General features: G+C 41.6%; 1 protein-coding gene across 2 annotated transcripts in view; it reads left to right on the top strand.

Annotated features, from left to right (window-relative positions):
- The first annotated feature begins 3825 nt into the window (after window positions 1-3825).
- SLC38A3 (solute carrier family 38 member 3) overlaps window positions 3826-13112 on the top strand; it is a 63677-nt gene continuing 54390 nt past the window's right edge. The window contains exon 1 of one of the 2 annotated variants that reach the window (XM_039333670.1): window positions 3826-3963. The gene's annotated coding sequence lies outside the window, so the exon portion shown is untranslated. The remainder of the gene's footprint in view (window positions 3964-13112) is intronic. The other variant, XM_039333689.1, reaches the window with a different exon arrangement.

The raw sequence follows: 13112 nt of genomic DNA on the forward strand, positions 1-13112 counted from the left end.
TTTTAAGAAAAGACTGGACTACCACCTGTCTGAAATAGTATAGGGTATCCTGCTTGAGCAGGTGGTTGGACTAGAAGACCTCCAAGGTCCCTCCCAGCTCTTTTCTGATTGACTGATTGATTGAAGTTGTTGAAGATTTTTGCTTCCTTGGTTGTGCCTTCCTATATAAGGGGTTGACATATGCTATTATTAGCAGACTGATGACAGATTACTCCAAAGGACTGGGTGATCTCCCCATCCCATCTCCCAGGACTTTCATATAGTTACTAAGCAGCATAGGAGGGAGACTGGAATGTGGTGTAACATGTTACATCAGCAACATAGTTAGTGTGCAGGGACAGGTAGCCATGGAATTTATTCTGGTCAATTTAACTAGCCAGGTAGGGCAGAGATTGGGCAAGCAAATGGGGCCTTCATCTTTGAGTGTAGAGTTTTTACATCCTGAGAGGCCTGAAAAGGATCTGTATTAATTACTATTACTTATTTTGATTAATCTTGTCAGTCTATTTAAATTTAGTTAGAGAAACCAGAACGGGATTCTCTACCCACAGAAGAGCTGTTTCAATGGGCAGCTTTCATGCCTTTCATGCCTTCTAGCTTTCATTCTCAAACTAGAAGGCATAAACACCAAGAGATGAAATCACATTCATACACATGAATCACATACACTGCTAGGCAAGGTTTTTATGCTGAGACAGACTCGCCGGCATCTAAGCTAACAGCTTTTTTTTTTTAAAAAAAATCTTCCAACATTCATTAGAGGTAAAAGCCCATTAAAAGAACTTTCAAGAATAAATGAAATTGGGATTAAAGAAAAAGATTTGTGCAATACTTCATTCCAGTTTTTTTCATGTGTCCTCTATGCCTATTCTTAGATCAAAGGACAGTTTTGGATTGTAGGATTATAAAGGATTTTACTCTTCTTACTCGATTCAGTTCTGCTATAATCACTGAAATTAAGGTGTAACGTGAATGATCAAGTTACCCCTAATCTATATGGCAAAACCTCTTTCTTTCTCATATTGAAGGATGTGTGGTTAGTTCTTAAGGCAGAGTGGTGTGTTAGAAGAAACCTCAATAAAAACTGAAGCTTCCTGCCAGAGGCATCCCACCACCCAAGAAGAGGATCAATATTTAATGGAATTTCATAGATTCCTGGCTTCTCAACAGTCAGCAAGAAGAAGGTGAGATGCAGTTCATATAGGATGGACCAAGAGGGAGTACAAACTTCTCACACAAAAAAATTCCATTTCTGCATAAAACCTCTTTCATTCACCTGCCTCCAAAGCTGTTTTATGCTGCAACATGTTGCCTCCACCTTAAAAGCAAAAAACAGTTATATTGCTTGAGGTTAGCTTGAAGTGTTAAATGTCAATTCCATTAGCCAGCTAGAAGATAATTGTAATAAAAGCATATAGGTTTTCTAATTTTCTAAGAAATTTCTTAATTTCTTCAATTTAAAAAAAAACATATATTTGAAAACATTCTATTTGTCACATGATTCACAGAGAACACTCACCTCAAATCATAAGTAAGTGTTTTGCTATGGCCTGAAGTTCTCCTGTTTGCAATATGTTTTGCACAAGACTAATGGACTGAGTACAAGGATGTTTGCATTTTAAGGATGTTTTTCTGGAGGCAAGAGCGTGTTATTTTAAAATGACATGAAATTTACTATCAGCATGGGAGACATTTGCCTGAGTATCTTGCAACTAAACAGTGTTAGTGAACAGGCTGTGAAGATGGTACAGCATTTACTAGAGTCATTCAAATATTTTTGTACTAATAGAATAGCAATGAGAGTATGATTTTTATCACCTCAGTGATGGCTGGCTAATCCTAGATGATGCTACAGATTACTGTTGGAGATCTGCTATAAGTAGGTGTCCATTTTTGGTTTTCTTACCATTGAATCCAATGATCAAAGCCCATTTAAATCAGATGGGCAAAAATTTGACCAGAGACAATTATTGTGATTATTAAGTCATAGGCTAAGCCAACTCTTGATCTAGGAACTTTTGAGTCTAGGCACTGCAAAAGGAAATTTTTAACACTGGGAGTTTTTAAGAAGAGACTGGACAACCATTTGTCTGAAATGGTATAGGGTTTCCTGCCTGAGCAGGAGGTTGGACTAGAAGACCTCCAAGGTCCCTTCCAACTCTATTATTATCATTATTTAAATGTTGTTTCTGTTTTAGATGCAGCTGTTCTGCTGCTTTTAAAATATTCATAGATATAAGATACTGCCAATTACTAAGCATTTCTAAGAGAATTTATTCCAAGAGAGAGGCCCAGGTCATTTTAGAGCAGTGGTTCTCAACCTTTTTAATGCCGCGACCCCCAACTGGTCGTAAGTCGAGGACTACTCAACTGGTGCAGCACCGTTTGCAGAATGGGACTTTTGGCAGGCTCAGCAGGGCAGAGACAGCCTGGACAATTCCTATTGGCTTTGAAAGCCAATAGAATTAGACTCTATTCAAAAGAGTCTATTCTATTGGCTTTCAAAAGCCAATAGAATAAAAGGGAGTAGCACAGCTAAGGAAAAGGAGAAAAAAATGGCAGACTGCGTTGTTTGGCGACCCCCATGAAATGGTCGTTCAACCCCAAATGGGGTCCCGACCCACAGGTTGAGAACCACTGCTTTAGAGATTTTCACTGAAGCAAAGTTGCTGTCATTAAATAGTTTTAAAAGAGGAAGAAGCTGACAGAGACAGAACAAGATGTGTTTAATCACCTCTTCTTCCATTTTAAACACCTGTCTGATGTTTATTTTAATATGATTTTACTATAACTTCTTAGGACCATTTAGGAAATGTTTATATTTAGGAAGCTGTCTTTTAAATAAAAATAAAGTAATTAAATATATAAACTATACTGAACATGGTGATGGAGAGAAAAAGGAATACAAATAGCCACACATCCCAAACAAATCTCCAACCATTTTCCTGTTCTGTTCCATGCAAAGCATCTCATTTCATTTCAAATGCTCTTATTTCTGAGCCTGAGTCCGGCCAGTCCAGTTAAGGAAGGGAATCCTCTTCCTTTACACCCTGATTTCAACGAAGTCCAGTTGGCTCAATGGGCAGTGGAGGATCTCATTCAAGGATCTGACGACCAGAAGAATTGACAGGTTTGGACACAAAAACGCAAAAATAGACAATTTTTCTTCCATGGATCCTGGGCATCCCCAAATATCTGGAAAGTTGAACCTAGGGTCACATACAATCAGAATAGGGCTGGAAGGGACCTTGGAGACCCTAGAGACCATTTCAGACAAGTGGCTTGTTAAAAGCCTCCAGTGAGGGAGCCCCCACAATGTTTGAAGGCAAGCTGTTCCACTGCTTAATTGTTCTCATTGTTAGGAAATTTCTCCTTAATTCCAGGTTGCTTCTCTCCTTGATTAGTTTCCCTCCATTGTTTCTTGTCTTCTGGTGCTTTGGAAAAATAAGACGACCCCCTCTTCTTTGTGGCAGCCCCTCAAATACTGGAATACCTCTTGGTCCTCTTGGAGTTTGACTAACACGGTTAGCCCAGGTCCCCCTGCTGTGACTGAGGACTTTCCCCCCAAGTGGTCGCAGTGCCCCGGGATCTCCTCGAGTCTGAGGTCTCCTCACCTGGCCGCCTGAGCCGCGCTAGGGAAGGCAAGGAGCCCGCCCCTGCCGGCCAGCACTCTGGACCCGGGAGGTCGGCTCAAGGCCTGGAGCCGACCTCCCCCCCCCCGTCCGCTCGCCTCCTGCCCGACCCGGGTGAGGGGGTGCGAATGACGCTCCTCCAGCGGCCGCGGAGATTGGAGGTGACCGGAGGGGCGGGCCCAGCCGGCCTTAATCTTCCCCTTCATTGGGGAATATTGGCAGCGCGCTGTAATCCGCGAGCTGAGTGAGCGAACGAGCGAGGGCAGCTGCCGAGTCGAGCCGAGGCTTCACGAGGGACCCGCAAGTTTTGTCGGCGAGCAGCTCCTGAAACGTAAGTCAGCGCCGAGGTTGCGCCTCGCGACGACCCCGCTTGCCGTGGACGCTTCGCTCTTCCTTGCTCATTCAACGGGCGCGAATTCACCGTGGTAGCGGCGGCAGGGATGCCTTTGTCCCGCGCTGGGGCGAAACCTTACGACTTTCGAACGAGTGGCCGCCGGGTCCCGCTGTGGTGCCGCCCTCTCTCCTCCTCCGCCCTAGCCCCTCTTCCACCCCTGCCGGCTATTCCTAACTAGCGTCGCCTTCTCGCTTTAGTTTCCGACCGCGGCTCCGGGCTGCGCGCGCTTCTGGTGAAGAAGCGCTGGAGCCCGCGCGGCACCCCCCAGACGCCGCCGATCTGGCCAGCAGCGATCTGGCCAGCAGCTTTCCCCTCGGTTCGGACAAATGAGGGTTAATTAATCTGTGGGGTCTCGTGCGTGGAATGCTGGACTCCCCGGAATTTTATGCCGCTGCCTCCGAGCCAGCATCCCTCTCCTTGCGCGCGCTCTCTAAAACTTTTCCCCTAAAAATGTGCCTTACCGGGTACCTTACTTTCCTATTCGGATTTTACCCAGACAATGGTGGTGATAACGGGATTAGTTTGTTCTAACTGCTATGTGACACCCCCCCCCCCCCACATCATCTGAGCCATCAAAAGAGGGACGGAAATAGAACTGGGCTTATTGAATTTCTAGCCCTGCTATTTGATCACTTGAGTCAGTGAGGACTCCGGAGAGGACTGAAGAGCGTCGCCTTGCTTCCTTCTTTATGGGGAGCGTCTCCTGCACAAGCAAACGTCTTTCTTGGTTCAGAGTATGAATGGACGGGGTCATCTTGAGAGATCCCTGCACTGACACAGGCAGACACTGCCAGTGTGACCCTCTCCACCACAGGTGGCCACAGCACTTAGCGCATGTCCTCTGATATGGAGGGTTCCTCCTTATTTCCTGTCATAACTCATCTCACCCTGATGGCAGAGAGGAAGAGAAATGTATTTCCACCTTGTTAAGGAGAAAGGTTGCTTGGGTGTCCTGTCTTGGAACCAGAAAAACAATTTTCTTACTCTGTAGAGATAGTCAGCAGAAAACTAGCAGTGAATTTGGAAACACTTTTGGAACAATCCTGGCTTATGGCATTAGTCAACAAGAATGACACAGGGGTCTGTTCTGGACCTCAGATTACAAGGTGCTTGGAAGAGAGAAGGCTGTCCTCTTAGTTACTGTTTTAGAAGGCTGCAAGGATTTGGTAGAATAAAGCTAGCTTGTCAATTTCTCTCAAACTTTCCCCTCATCTTTGAACACTAGTAATTTCTACACTGACAGCTGCCTTCCTGACCCTGAGCCTATAATCCCAAACATAGTGGATATATCCACTTTGATATAGTGGATCAAAGCAAAACAATACACTGCTTAAAGCTCAGAATGGTCAATGCTTACAGGCTTCAAACACTATTTTATTCACAGAATTGTATGGAGTGGGAACAAGCAACATTTTTATTCTAACTGTAACTCTTCTGCAATCTTTCTCTCTGCATTCTCCAAACATCCCAAAAATCAATTAAGGAGTGGGGAAAAATAGAATACTGTAAGGTATTTTGTACTCTAGAGGAAGCACCCACAGATTTTAATAATTGGAGGAATGCTAATGTATTTCTTTATTTGTCATATGTAGAGATCTCCCATCTCCCTCATAGAGTTCAAAGTAGAAAGAAAATATTCCAGGATCAATCGCAATAATCCAATCCAGAGCTTCAAAATTCTCTGTGGTAATCTAACTGTTTTATATCATCTCCGTATCTTTGCCATGCATTGAACTGATACCAAAGTGCCAAAGAAATTCTCAGTTAAAATATCATTTTGGCACCATCCATAAGCAAAGCCCTCCTAGATTCAATCCATATGTATATATTGTATATGTATATGTTGTTCTAAAGTTTACTAAAGTGAAGTCTGAATACTTCACTTCCTTGGCATGCCCCATCTAAAATGATGTTTCTATGCTGTGAATGTTTGGGTGGAATCTCACACTCCTCCAACCTGTTTGCAGATGAAAGGTGTGTGCCAGATTAGTTCCTTTCTCTAAAAGTCCTGTAAAGTGCTGCAAAATGAGGTGAATGGTATACTGATCTCATTGCTAAGACAGGTTCAGCCATACTTTACAGTGCAATGCTTATGGTAGAACTTTGGAAAAACGTTATCTGCTAAGAAGCTGAGTAATCTGAGAAGAAGCAGGTATATTTGGTATTTGCTGACTTTTATAGATTAAAAATAACTCACTTTTACCAGTTTAATTTTTATTTGGGCAAGAAAGTGACTTCTGATTCCCAATTCCGGCAACTCTTGCAGAACAGATCAAATATCAAGAGTTTCCAATATAGGCTTGAGGCTGAACAAAGTTATAAAGTTTGAAGAGTTTGATATTCTACAACTCCACCTGGGTTGTCAGTTTGGAAGACAAAGAGACCCTTTTCTGTTGTAGATTATGGAAAGTCTCACATTTCACAGCCTTAATGTTTGCAGCAGTAATAGTCCACCGCTGGACTACGAGACCATTGCTAAGACTCTGCTGTACATTTGCTATACTCTGTTCCTGGGAAAGGAAGAGAGAATCCTACCAGAGGGTAGACAGGATAGAAAGACAGCGGTAAGGACCTGCCTTGGGTGAATATTTATAGAGCTTGGCTTAGTGATGCTGTCTTTGTGTTATGGGAGAAGCACATGGCTGTCTCTGGTAGGCTTTTCCCCCCTCCCTGGTCAGATAACATTCTTTCCGTTTACTTACCAGTGTAAAGGTACCTCTTGGGTTACGGAGGATATAAACAGGAGAAAAAAGTCTTACAAAGTGCAATCTATCAGAGCTATGCTTACAACCATAAGTAGTACCGTAATTTCTATTGCCAAGCAAGGTAATTTGTTAAGTTTTGTGACCTTTTTAGCCATGGTGGTTAAGTGAACCACTACAGTTATTAAGTGAATCACGTGGTTTTTAAGAGAATCCAGCTTCCCCCCCCCCCGTTGACTTTGCTTGCGAGTAGCTGGCTGGGAAGATTGCAGATGGTGATCACATGACTCCAGGACACTGCGCCCGTCGCAAATACATGCTGGTTGCCAAGCACCTGAATTTTGATCAGATAACCATGGTGATGCTCTGATGGTCATAAATGCGAGGACCAGTCATAAGTCACTTTTTTCAACACTGTTGTAACTTCGAACGGTGGATACCTATATTTTCAAAAGAGACATATACACAGTAGAAATCAGGTTGTCTTGCCTCCTAATCTCAAAGAGTAAGACATAGCAGGAATAGAGGAGATTATGCTAGTTTGGCAAATCTGAGCCTAAAGTAAAATTGTTGATTGTAAAATAATAATTGTATAATCTCTTCCAATAAACAACTGATTTATCCTAAGAAAGTAAGGTCCCTGGTGACTTCCTGGTTGGAGTATGTATGGGTTCCTAATTTAACAGAAACACTGCTTCGGTTTTGTTTTGTTTTGTTTTTTGAGAAAACAAAGTGCTTCTTCTTTTGCAATAAAGACCAACATTACACTCAGATATTTTCCCTGCCTGGTTACAAAGTGAAAGACAACTGTTTTCTTCTGGAAACAATAGAAGATTATTCTTGGAGGATAGGATGCTTGTCAGTAATTTCAAATGACTCTTCCTGTGGCTCTTGTCATCTGATTCATCACCAAGATTCATTCATTCACTCATTCATTCTCTTGTCGTCATGTTGATCCACGTGTTCATTTCTCAGGCAGATACAGGAGGATGGCATGGTGGAACAAGCCATGCAATGGTACGGGCAGGGCGAGACCCTAAGCCTCCTCACAATTTAAATGATGGTTTTCTTCTCTAGTTACAAGAAAACATTTAACGTGGACTCTTCCTCATATTTAGAGTATCGTGTGGCATCAACACCGTTTCTCACCCACGTGAATGGATTGTGTAACTTCCCTCAAGATTTTCTATGTTTTGAAGAGAATATGCCAGGGTGACAATCCTCAGCTGTTTCCACCATGCAAAATCAGTTTTAAGGATGCTGGCACTCTACTACTCTTAAAGAGCTTTCTCTTTAAGAGCTCATGCTAAGGAAATAGAAATAGATTGTTTACTTCTGTACCAATAACGACTCAAGGTAGGAACTGAACTCTTCCATGAGAAGTTGTAATAACAGAATTGGAAAACCAGTTTAGAAGAAAAAGTCTTGCTAGGTTGTAAATATCTGTCAGGGAACTGGCATGGCGGAAAGGGAAAATTAGCAGTAGCATCCCCAAAACATAAGGTTAGAGGCACATAAGTTCTGAAGTAAACAAACTCATTCCAGTCTGGGCTGTTTTCTTTGGTACATGCTTAATAAAACAAAGCATTAATTCAGAATACTGACCTGTTCATCCAGAGCATTGTTTTTAAAGCTGTGTTATACCTGGCAAGACAATGAAATTAGGGACGCTGCACATTGGACAGGAATGGTTCCATTTCCTATACAGTACACCGATGTGCTCCCTACTGCCACCTGTTGCTCTTACTCAGATACTTCCCAGTAATTCCTTGATTTTCACTTCTTTATCAAATCTTTGCAGACAATATCATTAACCTACATTGATTAAAGATTAAAATCAAAGATTAAAATGCTTTAAAAAGCACCTATTTAGATAATAATAATTTCAGTCTTCCCCAAATTCTCTTCCTTTGTCCAGGTTCTGTTCCCATAGTGAAATTCAGAAGTTGAAAGGGAAACTCGCGCAGATTGAAGTGACCAAGATTGGGACAAAAGATTATTTTTTTCATTTGAGGAAATATTGATTATGTTTGACCCATTCAATCCCATTTTTATTTCCTAGATTGAATGCATGTGGTTAGATACCAGCACCACACAAAGGCCTGTGATGAGATAAAGTTCTCCTGATTGGTTTCATGAGGCTGCAGGCAACCAGCTTTCCAGATGAAGAAGTACCATTTGGCATTTGTTTTTATGGTACCTTCAAGGAGGAGAGCTCTTCAGGCATTTTTTAACCTGTGCAAGGCCATTCAGGCTGACTGTTTTGGAAATTGTAGTTCAACACAGTTGACTGGCACTAGACTGGAGAAGGCTGTGGCTGATGATCAAAGTTCTGTCATGTGGTTGGACATCCATATAACTGTTTTCTGTGGATTAACCCTACTTTGCTCCTTTTTTGCTAGCTCTTGACTGACAGTATTCTGAGAGTGCTGTATAGAGTTTCTGTTTTTCATATCATGGAAAATTTTACTTTTAGAGAAAGGTTAGAAAAGGTATACTTTCCTCTTTTTCCAGTGCTTTCAAACAGAAAGTTCCTGCACATCTAGTCTGTATTATTCTCCTTATTTGAGGGCAGAGGTGATAAAAATGCTCCAAAGCATGATTATGAAATCAGAGGTGATAAAAATGCTCCAAAGCATGATTATGTTATTCATGCTGTCTGAAAAATTCTCCAAATGAGGCAAGGCAACCCATAGAACAAATGTTTCATCGACAAACATCTTTTTGGTTGTTCTTTAAAGATTTTGGCATTGACTAAAATGGCTGAACATGCTGCTATGTATTTATAACAAGGCTTAAAATATGTTCATCACTGGCACCATTTTAGTACATTTTTTTTTCCTAATCCAACTCTAGAACTAGATTTATTTAGTGAAACTTTTGATGCTAGCACAACTTTGGCTGTAATTGCTGAAAGAGTTTGGATACCTGGATTCTGCATGCATTTTTCATCATTGTTTTGCAGATCCTTGTAATATGGAATAATACAGTAACTATGTCCTTCTCTTCATAAAGGCACTACATAGAATAACTCAAGTTCCTTTCCAAAGGGCAGTTGGGGACGTGACAACTGATGTCATACTTCCAATCTCCATGGCTATTTTGGCACCTGGGAGCAGCGCAAGGGAGAAAGTAGAACAATGGCCCAGAGCAAAACAGAAGGTCTTCATCTGACCTATTATTTTGGTGCAGTGGCATCCGAAGTCAGTAGCATCAGAAGAGCTGGGAATTGGCAAGACAGGCCAAGGCCTAATTGATGATCTGAAGGGCGTATTGTTTTCACTGTCAGCTGAACACTGAGAATGTGAGTGGTAGAAAAAAAGAACAAGCAGCATGCCTCCCAATATCAGTTGCCGGGGAGCATGATCAGAGAGGCAGTTTTTGCCTGATGTCCTGCTTTTGGGCTACCCAGAGATATCTGGTGGACTTCTGTAGAGTCAAAATGCCGGCCTAGAGAGGCTATTGGCCTGATTTGGCACAACTCTTCTGTTCTTATCTACACAGTCCAAATGCATACACCTTTGCATTTTTACAAATTAACAATTGTACAGTCATTGTAGTATCTCTTCACTTCAGCACATATTGGAGGTCAGGGCAAAAGGTTAAGCAGAGCCATGTTGCCTCTTTAATTTTAGCAGCATTAATTACATTTCAGTTTTTCTTTTCCAATCTTCTGCTTCAGGGAAATGTGGGCAATTGGCAGTCTTCTGATATACTGTATTATGGTTCATTCAGTGCCTAAATGCCATAACCAGCAAAACCCTGACACCTGCTTCACATACATTGTATGTGCGCCTTATCTTTGATCTGCTCCAAATCATCCTCTCTACTGCTTCCTCTTTTACAACCCCTCTTATCAATATCTAAACGAAGTATTTGAGTTTCTGAACAAAAATTTTGAAAGATGGGGAAGGGGCAGGATGGGGGCAGAGATCACCAGGTGAAGAATGAGTTAAGCACTCTGTCCTTCTGTTACTGTTTGCTACATTATCGCCTCTTGAATCATACCCAGATACTTATGCATGAATTGTGTTATTCATCCTGGAAAATGGAGATCTGAGAAGATGCATGTTTTCTTTCTTCATACTTCTCAATGGCTGCAAGCTGAGACTAATCATTATGGCCACAGCAGGCTAAGTGACCTCTGCTTTAAGATCAGGTGGATGCCCTTAGGCTTGTGAACTATGGACTGAATAAATCAAGAAAGCAAGAAACATTGCCTTAATAATATACCCATTTCAGAGTAGGTTCACTCACTGGGGTCTCTTTCTTGACTCTCACCTGATTTTTCATGAAAAGTCTTTTTAATTCCCTTTTTTCTGTTTTGCTTCTTGTTGCCTGTTGCCATACAGTAATGTTTGATGAGCAGTAAAGAAGCAAACCCCCTATTTCCAACATCATGTTAACTTATAATACAGTAGAGAACACTATACGTCAAAAGTGTTGCAAGCCAAGTTAGCAAACTGTACAAAAATTGGAGGTGGTGACGGAGTCCTTCAAATTAGAAAAACAAAACAAAAACATTTAAAATAAATGTATTTAATTAGGATGTGAAAATCTTCCTTGCTCAATAACTGCATTAAGATGTTCTCATTTTCACATTTTTCTAAGGAAGGCATGTTTTTATATGAATGACTATGTAATGAGAAAACGGTGCGTTTGTTTCTTTACAACCAGTTCAAATGGTGTCTTCAAGATTTAGTTCAGAGATGAGCAAACTGTGGCCCTCCAGGTGTTGCCGGGCTCTCATTCCCAGCAGACTTAGCCAACATGTGGCATGATCAAAAAAGAAAGGAGTTGTTGATCAATACTACCTGTAGAGCAGAAGTGCCTCATCTCTGCCTTTATTGCCAAATATCTGTATGGCATGGACCCCTCTGGTCCATGGAAAAACCTCTCTCCACGGAATCGGTCCCTGGTGCTCAAAAGGTTGGGGACCTCTGATATAGAACATAGTCAACCTCCTGATACATTATGGCACATTGCTAGAGACAAGATTCCACATCAGGTTTTTAGTGTACAACAGGCCCCATTAGTTTCATGGGAGCTAAAACATAATGTAAGAGTCTTCCATTCATGAACCTCCCTTATGTCTCTTTTTGCCCCTTTCATAGAAAAGCCGTTAAGAGGGAGAAACAATATCTTCTGACCGGAAGTGCTAAAAGTTGTCAGAAAGCACACAAAGATGACTAACAGAAGATGTGGGAATGAAGTTGGGTTTCATAGATTGATTGGAGGAAAGCCTTCAATTAGCTGCTCAGTGATGGGGAGGGCAAACATTTGGGCAAATCCTCTCTTGCATTTCGAAGCACAGGAGGAGAGGATGGCAAAGCAGTGTCTTCTCTTCCCACAAAGAAAATGTTTATGTTATCCTAGCAACATTTTCTAACAGAATCTAAATTCCATTGAAGTATCTGAGTAAATATCTCCCTTTGGGAAGGGATAAGAAAACTCCACAACTGATTATCAAAATACTGTAGCTTTCCATTGTTTTATGTTGTGGTGCCAGATACCTGGAGTTGGGAATGACATAAGAAAAGAAAAAAAAAGATTCTCACTGGATGAAAATGGTTTCTGAAGCACCGTGGGAACAACAGGGGAACAGTTTAGAAAGAGTGGCTGGCCTAAGCAGAATGCTGGGTCAGAGCATCGGGCGGGATGAATTTAAATTGAGACTCCAGCATGAACTTGAGATATCTCTTGATTTCATCTCATCAGCAAAGAGGGAATGTTGCTAGCACTGTGTATTTTGTGCACTGCAACAAAATCTTGCAATCTCAGTATGAAGGGTACCCTGCCCTACTTGCTGTAGATGTATTCATTTCTTTAGGTTACTGGTACTGGAGTAGCATGGCTGAGCCTATAGGGTAAAACGCTGGAGGTTTCAAAGTTGCTATTCCAGAGGTTGAGTTCACATAGCCTGGCCCCCTTGGTGGAGCTGTAGTTACTGTGCCATTTCCTATCCCCAGTGGAATAGTTTTAGCAGGCAACTTCTTCTCAACTGCACTCTAAAAAAAGATAGAGGGCTCCCATGACCCATATTGCTCTCCTGGCAAATAAAGAGTAGACATGGGGTGGGGAAATAATTAATTTTTACCGTGCAACCTCTTAGCCTTGTAGCATAAAGAAGTGTGACTAATAGGTTCAGCCCTTCCTCCCCACTGTGGAGGTAACTCAGTCTTGCAATATATAAATAAAACACAATGTAACTTGAAATATGGGGTTTTTGAATCCCCAATTTACAAAAAATACATGCAATGCTCTCAGCAGACCACAAGATGGTGTTGGACTGGTGTAATAATTAGTATCTCAGACAGGAGGGATCCCAAGAAATTAACATAGAGAAAGTAAATCTTGAACTCAGTCTGAAATTACTTTGTTGAG

Source organism: Crotalus tigris, unplaced genomic scaffold (assembly GCF_016545835.1).
Source record: "Crotalus tigris isolate CLP2741 ecotype Arizona unplaced genomic scaffold, ASM1654583v1 scf7180000017625.6296891, whole genome shotgun sequence".
Classification (NCBI taxonomy): Eukaryota; Metazoa; Chordata; class Lepidosauria; order Squamata; family Viperidae; genus Crotalus; species Crotalus tigris.